Source organism: Micromys minutus, assembly GCF_963924665.1.
Source record: "Micromys minutus genome assembly, chromosome: 8".
NCBI lineage: Eukaryota > Metazoa > Chordata > Mammalia > Rodentia > Muridae > Micromys > Micromys minutus.
In genome coordinates, this window is record NC_137977.1 from 38,080,450 (window position 1) to 38,089,718 (window position 9,269).

Sequence of the window (9,269 nt, forward strand, 5' to 3'; positions counted from 1 at the left end):
AAAAATTATTTACATAATTTTAAATGGTGGGTCACATGAAAGTAATAAACTGGAACTTTAATGTAATTATCATACCTTAAAGCTCTTAGCACTAATAAGGTTTAGCACTGGTTTGAAAATTGGATAATAAATTTCATTTATTTTTCCTTTTCTAGCTTCTGAAAGTTTCATATAGCTATCCATTTGAAATCTATTCCCTATCCATATTTTAAGAGTGAACAACAGTTTTTTATAATTTCTCTATGAAATTCATTATTCTTTTTTTCTCCTTAAAAATATGGCCATACCTTCCTGCTGTGGATAATATGGTTTTCTACATAAAATATTAACCTTAATGGATGTGGACATAGAACTATATAAAACAGAGAGAAGTTATATTTATTAGACTATCAAAATTGAAATTGAGACTAAGGTAAACCTTGGTATTGTATTGCACATTGACAATTCCCTGTTATCTCTTCTGCAGTTCACGAGGCTTTCATGGAATATTTTTTATACACTATGGTCAAATTACAGCCTGAATATGTTTAAGAAAATAACAATAGTTAAGCTGTAGGAGTAGATCTATAAGGCTTTAATTAATCTTATATATTTGAAAAGTGATAAATTAAAAACAACAACAACAATAAAATAAGCATTTAGTCAAAAATTAGTATTTTTCCCCAGGGAAAAACATATCAATACCAGTGGTACTCTCAGAAAATACACATACATATATGTTGTATGTAATATTTTTAAAAAATCTATGCTATTGCTCGTTACCATCTAGTAACATGGTCTCCTTGCCCTTGTGGCCCCATGAAGTTTCCTCCTAAATTGCTGATTGCTTGTCTCAGAACCTGCTCACATTCTCAGTCGTTTACCCCTTGTGGCTCCCTATCACAAATCTCCATAACCCAGTAAAATCAAAGCTCTAGAGGCTTGTAATTCATCAGTCAGATTTATAACTAAATTGTCAATTCAAAAAATGCAAACACAAGGAACTCAGAGCCAATTGATATTGATACCAGCTCCCCACCTAGACCGGACAAATTATCCTATATTATTCTACCCTTTTTATGTTATCCAAAGCTACGTGTGGCTATTTAAAGCCACGTGGATCTGGTTTGTCCACTTACTCCTTCATCTTTTTGGTCCTCCTATCCTTTCTCTATCTATCCCATCTCTAAAACTCAGCCTGCCTTCTTTTTCCACTGCCCAATCACAGGCCATATCTTGTGCCTGCCCTCACCTGCATATAGACAGCAATCCACAGATATAGGTATCATTATATGAGCAGGTTATATTTATGTATTTAGTAATGCATAAGAGACAGTGTGTGTGTGTGTGTGTGCGTGTATGTATACATAAATAAATTTCGATAAAGACAGAGGTCTTGGGTTTGAAAGAGAACAAGTGAAGGAAAAAGGGAGAATAAGGAAATGATGTAATTATGTCACAATTTAAAAAAAAAGAAAGAAAATATCCAGAAAATTAAACTGGATTACATACGAACAGTATATAACTTGGCTGCTCTTCTCTCCTCTATTTTCTATAAATCTGAAGGCATATCTTATAATTGTATGGCAAGGAGTCATCTTTCTAAATCAATGCATGGAACACATGAAATCTCATCACCTTGAGATTACTTATTCACAGTGTTCATCTATTATGATATTGATTTATCCATTCCAGTATAGGATTATTTCTCTATCAAGTAGCCCTAAGTTCTTTGAAAGATGACAATGCTACTGTCTCCAGAGAAGTCTGATACCTCCCCAACAGGTAAAAAAAACAGTGACATTTCTAAGAACATTGTGTTCAGCCAAAAAGTTTTTAGTGTGATTAGAGTCTAAATAATAAAGAACCAACTAGAAAAAGTGCAGCTATAGTTGTCAAACTTATTTCAAAAGCAATTTTTTCATTGTGTACAGTTTCCAGTGAATATATGTCCCTACCCACACAAAATAAAATCTACTATGATGTTTAAATCATTTGAATAATTATTTGATTCAACTTTTGTTTAATATTGGTTTCTATAGTGTCCTCTCTCTCTCTCTCTCTCTCTCTCTTTCTCTCTCTCTCTCTCTCTCTCTCTCTCTCTCCCTCCCTCCCTCCCTCCCTCCCTCCCTCCCTCCCTCTCTCTCTCTCTCTCTCTCTCTCTCTCTCTCTCTCTCTCTCTCTCTCTCTCTCTCTCTTTCTCTCCCTCTCTCTCTTGAATCCACAATTGAAATAAATAAGAAGTAACTCTGAAGTAGGACTTTATAATAAGCAGGAAATTTTTAAGTTATTATGTTTACTTCTCACTTCTTAGCACAGAATTTTCAGATAATGTTGAAAATAATATAAAAAAATAAAAGAAGAAGAATATAGCAAAAAAGGAGGAGGAGGAGGAGGAGGAGGAGGAGGAGGAGGAGGAGAACAAAAACAAGAAGAATAAAAAGAACAAAAAAAAAAAAAAAAAAACCCAAGAAAAACAAGACAAAAACCACACAAGCTTTACCGGTTTGCACTTGGACTGTCTTGGACATTCCACATGATTACTTTTAAACTTATCTTCTTTAATCCTGACTCCTACATAGTGACTTCACATAGTGAAGTTGCTGGGTACAAAGCCATTGGTGGCCTTAATGAATACTTTCAATCAAAGTGAACAAGTTTTCTGCTTGATGAGATCTTAGAGGAGAATCAGGGACTATGTCAAAGTCACACAATGAAATAGATACTGTGGCCAATACTAATGTAAAGTGAACAAAAACAAAAGGGAATAATTATTTAGATATATAGACATTGAAATAGTGGTGATTTTGAAAGAATGGTCCATTTGCTGAGTTCAGGTTAACAGCATGAACACAGAAGCTCCCAAAAGTTTTTCCACAAGCAACAAGTATACTGCTCTTATTGTGGATTTCCAACAAGATGAGACCTGCTACTTAAGGTAAAGAGTTTCCACTGACTATATATACTCTGCAAATACCAGGAAAATCAACAAGTGTATAAAACAGTGACTATTTTCAAATGCCTTAATAATATAATTGTAACAAATATTGCATGAATGTGCTAAATGCTGCTGTATCCCAACCATAACCCATTAAGTTAGAAGTCTTTCCTTCAGGCCATATGTTGAAACTTAATGGAGACTATTAGAAGAGATGAATTGTTTCAGGATGGTAAATATTTTAAATCTCATCATTGAATAGTTAGAAATAATACAACCAACAAGTATAACCCATGAAAATACATATATTAAAACTCAAAGAAAGAGTTCTGAGCAAAACAAAGATGATTACTGCTTGGAGCTGTGAAGGAGAAGCTAAAACTTAGCAGGTGATTTGTTTTCTATCAAGACTGAGAAGAACTTTATTTTAGGAAAGATCCCTGAAATTAATATTTTCTGTTATTATTAAATATATAAAACAAGCACTAGGTTGATCAGATCACCAATTGATCAGCTCTCTGCAGAACAAGGATGTACTGTCCTGTAGTGATACTATGTAGACAAATACATGATTTCCTAATTCTTAATGACAGTCATAGAGAAATTCTTAAAATTATATCAGTAATTATTAAGGTCTTTTATAATATGACTGACATTAAGTTCTTTCTGATGTCAAAACTGCATTGAGAACTCTGCCACTTCAAATTTCACTAGTTAATTGCTTCTGAGATAGAAAGACAAATACAATAGAGCACATTCTAAGAGGTTATAAAACAATTAACCAAAGATCATTTAAAAGAAACCAAGAGTTTACTATAGGTGCAAGAACAAAAGATAAGATATTGAGCAGGTTTTATTGTGTTTGTTTGTTTATTTTTACATTCAAATTCTTATTTCCCTCCTGGTCCACCCTCCTATTGTTCCTCTTTCCCGAACTTGCAATTAGTCTTTTGTTCCATATAGGTATATAGTATGGAAATGTGTGTGTGTATAAATATGTAATTATGAGATAATTATTTAAGCTGGTCCCAACTAGTTTGAATGGAGATTTATGAATCTGTAAACATAAAACTGCATATAAATTCATGTGAGTTTAATGCATATTTCCTTGTGTAAAAATTTTTTCTTCTGTAAGTGTGATTCTCCTCCTGTTTCAATAGAAGTATATTGCTCCAATCCTCCCCTTAGTCTGACAGGGGGCGGGGCATCTGGACAAGAGAAAAAGGATCTAGTAATTAATTTTTTACTTAATCTCCTGTTGCTTAGGGTAAGATACTAAATGCCAAAGACTGAAGTTTTTGACCACAAAGGAACTCAGGCAGGTCAGCTAAAGTAGAAACGTTAGACTTAGGATAGGTAACCATCTTGTCATTAAAGAAAAGCCATAAATATCATGCAAGACCAAGTCTTCCTCCAGCTGAAGATATATTTCCTCTGCTGCCTCAAGAGGAACCAACAAGAAAAAGGAATAGCAAGAGCTGGCCCCCAGCAAATTACACAGAAGATAAAGTTGACAGAAGATAAAGTTGAAGATCTTTAAAATTTGTGAAAACTTTCCATAAAACTGTCTATTATCCCAATTCCCTATCTCTACTACTAGGATACCTATTTGGCTTGGGTTTAAATTATATTCATATTATGCTGTAAAGAGATGTAGACATCACTCTAAATACTATAAGTCTCTCTAAAGACTAAGTCTGGAAACAAGTTAGGCAGATATATCATTTGGAAAAAATGTACTAAGGTAAGTGTCAAGGTTTTGATTCCCTCTTAAGTTCTTTGTCAACTGTGTTCTACTTTGTCCAAACATATTCCTGATATTCTGAAAATTGTGGTCTTGTTAATCTTTAATGAACATATTACTAGTCTTTTATACAAAATGTGAGTTTATTTTGAAAACTGAAAACAAAGAATTCCCATGTTAAGATATTTATCATCTCAAATAGCTAAGATAATCAAACTCAAAGAATAAAAGTGGGAAAATAATTTTATTAGACACCTGAGAGTGTTGTTACCATAATTAGTCACTAAATCTATGTTATATTAATGTTTATTGAAATATAAAGAAAAAAGAGTTCACGTGATTGCATTGCAAATGGTAGCATTCATCTCCATGTGAGGAAAAATGTTCTTCTCAGCATTAAAGCACAAAAAGAATCAGCAGGATGCCATTGTGTAATGTAACATCAATATGTATGACTATTGTTTCACAAAAACAAGAAAATAAGTGCAAGTAGACATTTTAAATTGCCAAAGACCTTAATCTAACTTCTAATTTAAGGACATTTTCATTGTGATAAAAGAATAAATGAGTTTATTACTTTGTTTTCTTTTCATTTAACCTTTTAAATTTATGGTTTTCAAATATGTTGCCATAAGTAAGGTGTCTCCAAATCTATAAATTTTTCTAATATTTGTGAAATGTTTTTAATGGATTTGCTTCTGCTCCTAAAGATTCTGGTTCTATTTGTCTAGTCAATTCATATTTTTATAATGTTCTCTCATTAATTTTGTGCTTTTATTTAGAGACACTATATTGTCTTCCTTTCTCTTCCCACATCTCCCTTGTTCACTGTTCATCCAAAGTTTCAGGGAAGCATTCAGAAATGCTACAGCATAGCTAAGTTCCTTAACAGTTGCTGCCTCTGACATTTATTGTTCTCTCTATTGTTTATTAAAGATCATTCCATAATGCTCAGTGCCAGATGTAAGGGAGAAAAGCTTTTCAATTTGTTTTGACAAATTAAGGTCTGTTCCCAAATTCATGCCCAGATGGGATCATTAAATTTCTATGTTGAGGCATGTCTCAAGAACATGTATATGGTCAAGGTCATTAATTTTTTTTTTGCAAGATTTATACACATATATTGGGGGAGCTTTATATTTTAAAAGCTTATAAAGCACAGTTAACAATCAATAAGAGTACTCTTTCTCAATCACAAATGTTTCTAACATTGTCTAATAATGAGAGTACTATAGAATATTTTTCTTCTTCTTTTCATCCAAACCCACAACTTTAAAAGGAATTGGCTTAAGTCATAATATAGGGAATACAAATAATAACTGAAAATTAATAATACAAAAGCTAATGAATATTTTCTACTAATAGAATGTCACTACTATATATTACAGTTAACTCTAGGTTGACTTAATAATGACCATTGTATTGCACTCAACATTAAGATAACAAAGTGAGCAGTGTCAAGAACACTTGAATGTTTTGTTGAGATTACAGTGGTAAATATTCATTTATGCTATGATAGTTTTGCTGTACAATATTAAGGCATGAGACAGATGAAGTCTTTAAAATGTGTGGTATATAAAATTTTCTCATTTATGATTTACATACAAGAATAAATGGTGCAGGAAGATGGCTCAGTGCATAAAGGATCTTCTTATGCAAGCCTAGTCTGGAATTTAACAGTAAAATTCTATGTGTGAGGAGTCATGGAATGACTTCACAAAGTTGTCTTCTGCCCTGTGGATATATGATATAACATGTGAGTCCACACTCACCATGTACACACACATCAAGAATAAATAAAATTGATTTTTTTATTCTGCATCAGGTTTGCTGTCAGAATGCAGGATACCACCAATTCAAAGCCAAAAAGTGGGAAAGGAAAAGGCTCACATCAACATCATCGTAATTGAACACGGAGATTCCAGCAAGTTTATCACAACCAGCCACCTCATCTACAAATGTGGTGGAATCAACAAACAAATCACCACAATGAAGGTGCTAGAAAAAGGACTGAATTTGTTGAAAGGGTTGCAACCCCATGGAAAGAACAACATTATCAACCAACGAAACCCTCCACCATTCCCATGGACTAAAACACCAACCACTGAGCCCGCACTGTGAGACCTGTTGATCCAGTTGCATATGTAGCAGAAGATAACAATGTTTGGCATCAATGAGAAAAGAGCCATTTGGTCCAGGGAAGGCACGTTTTTTTCCACCTTAGTGGAATGCCAAGGAACTGAGGTGGAGAAAGTGATCAGGAGCAAGTGCACCTTTGTGGAGACAAGTGGAGGGGGAGGGGGCATGGGATTGGGGTGGGGGAAGGGGATAACATTTCAAATGTAAATACAGAGAGTTTCTCATAAAATAAAAAAAAAGAAAAGAAAAGTTTAAAAAGGAGGCTCCAGATATGGAAAAAGGCTCCTTCAGGTATGCCTGGGTCTTGGACAAACTGAAAGGTGAGCATTAGCGTCATGTCACTATTGACATCTCCCTGTGGGAATTTGAGACCAGCAAATGCTACTATGACTATCACTGATGCCCCAGGACACAGGGACTTCATCAAATACATGATTACAGGCACATCTCAGGGTAACTGTGCTGTCCTGTTTGTTGATGCTGGTGTTCGTGAATTTGAAGCTGGTATCTCTAGACCTGTGAGCATGCTCTCTGGCCTACACCCTGGGTGGGAAACAGCTAATTGTCATTGTCAACAAAATAGATTCCTCCACACCACCATTCAGTCAGGAGAGATATGAGGAAATCGTTAAGGAAGTGAGCACCTACATTAAGAAACATTGGCTACAACCCGGACACAGTAGCATTTATGTCAATTTCTGGTTGGGATGGTGACAATATGCTGGAGCCAACTGTTAATATGCCTTGGTTTGAGTGATTGAAAGTCACCTGCAAAGAGGGCAGTGCCAGCGGTACCACGTTGCTGGAAGCTTTGGACTGTATCCTGCCACCAACTCATCCAATTGACAAGCCTCTGTGACTGCCCCTTCAGGATGTCTATAAAATTGGGGGCATTAGCATTTTCCCCGTGGGCCGAGTGGAAACTGGTGTTCTCAAACCAGGCATGGTGGTTACCTTTACTCCAGTCAATGTAACAACTAAAGTAAAATCTGTTGAAATGTGTCATGAAGCTTTGAGTGAAGCTCTTCCTGGGGACAATGGGCTTCAATGTAAAGAACGTGTCCATCAAATATATTAGATACAACAATGTTGCTGGTGACAGCTAAAGTGACCCACCAATGGAAGCAGCTGGCTTCATTGCTCAGGTGATTGTCCTGAACAATCCAGGCCAAATTAGTGCTGGCTATGTTCCTGTTCTGGATTGCCACACAGTCCACATAGCATGCAAGTTTACCAAGCTTAAAGAAAGGAGTGATCATGGTTCTGGTAAGAACTTGAACGATGGCTCCAAATTCTTGAAGTCTGGTGAGGCTGCCATTGTTGGTACGGTCCCTGGCAAACCCTTGTATGTTGGAGAGTGTAGAGAGCGGTTCCCCGACTGCTAAGATGGCGCAGACATCCGCTTGCACTGTGGTAAACAAATGTACTACATATGTGCAATACTGCTCTTGGCGCCTGGCAGCGCTATGCTAATTTGGTGATCCCCGCTCCACCAATCCCTGAGGGACAAATCATCCTTCCCCCTTAGAGGGAGATAAATAGAGAGAGCTCTCAGCACTCCGGGTTCCCGTGTTCAGGATCAAGGTGTTCCTGAATAAAGCCTGTTGAGAAGAATCCGGAGTGTCATGTCTTCTTTGCCGGACAAGGTGAGGCGCGACAGGAGAGCATCTCTGACTATCCTCCACTTGTTCATTTTACTGTTCCAGACATGAGGCAGACAGTTGCTTTGGGTGTCACTCAAGCTGTGGACAAGAAAGCTGGTGCTGGAGTTGGCAAAGTCACCAAGTCTGCCCAGAAAGCTCAGAAGGCTAAATGAATATTACCCCCAACACCTGCCACCCCTGTCTTAATCAGTGGTGGAAGAACGTTCTCAGGACTGTTGGTCTCAATTGACCATTTAAGTTTAATAGTAAAAGGCTGGTTAATGATAACAATGCATCATAAAACCGTCAGAAGGAAAGAATGTTTTGTGAACCACTTTGTGTGTGTGTGTAAGTTTTAAGTTATTAGCTTTTGAAATCAGTATTTTTAATGGAAATAACTTGACCAAAAATCTGTCACAGAATTTTGAGATCCATTAAAACAAGTTTAAGGTTAAATAAATTTAAACAAGTTAAAGAATAAATAAATTCATGAAATGCATAAAAAAGAGTAAAGTCACTGGACCTTATTTGATATTTGAATAAACTTTATTATTCAGGAACATAGTAAAATTTATTCTAACAATTATATTAAAGGTACCCTGGAATCATAAAGTTACATAGGAAATTAAGCAATCACAGATAGACGTCAAGAGTATTTACATTTTTATAATCTCCAAATGAATTATGTTTGATTGCCTTGTTAATAAAATAATACCCAACTTCTCCTAAATTATTGTTTAAGATTGCATTAAGGTGTTTATTATTAAGAATTTTAAAAAATCACTGGGTTAAGAAATCTAATTGATGATATTGAGGCATATTTATG

At 35.5% G+C, this 9,269-nt stretch overlaps 1 pseudogene across 1 annotated transcript; it reads left to right on the plus strand.

Annotated features, from left to right (window-relative positions):
- The first annotated feature begins 1,718 nt into the window (after positions 1-1,718).
- On the plus strand, positions 1,719-8,616 carry LOC308423389 (elongation factor 1-alpha 1-like; annotated as a pseudogene). The gene is made up of 4 exons: positions 1,719-1,764; positions 6,487-6,656; positions 7,051-8,157; positions 8,466-8,616. The product of its transcript is annotated as an elongation factor 1-alpha 1-like (transcript).
- The last annotated feature ends 653 nt before the right edge of the window (positions 8,617-9,269 follow it).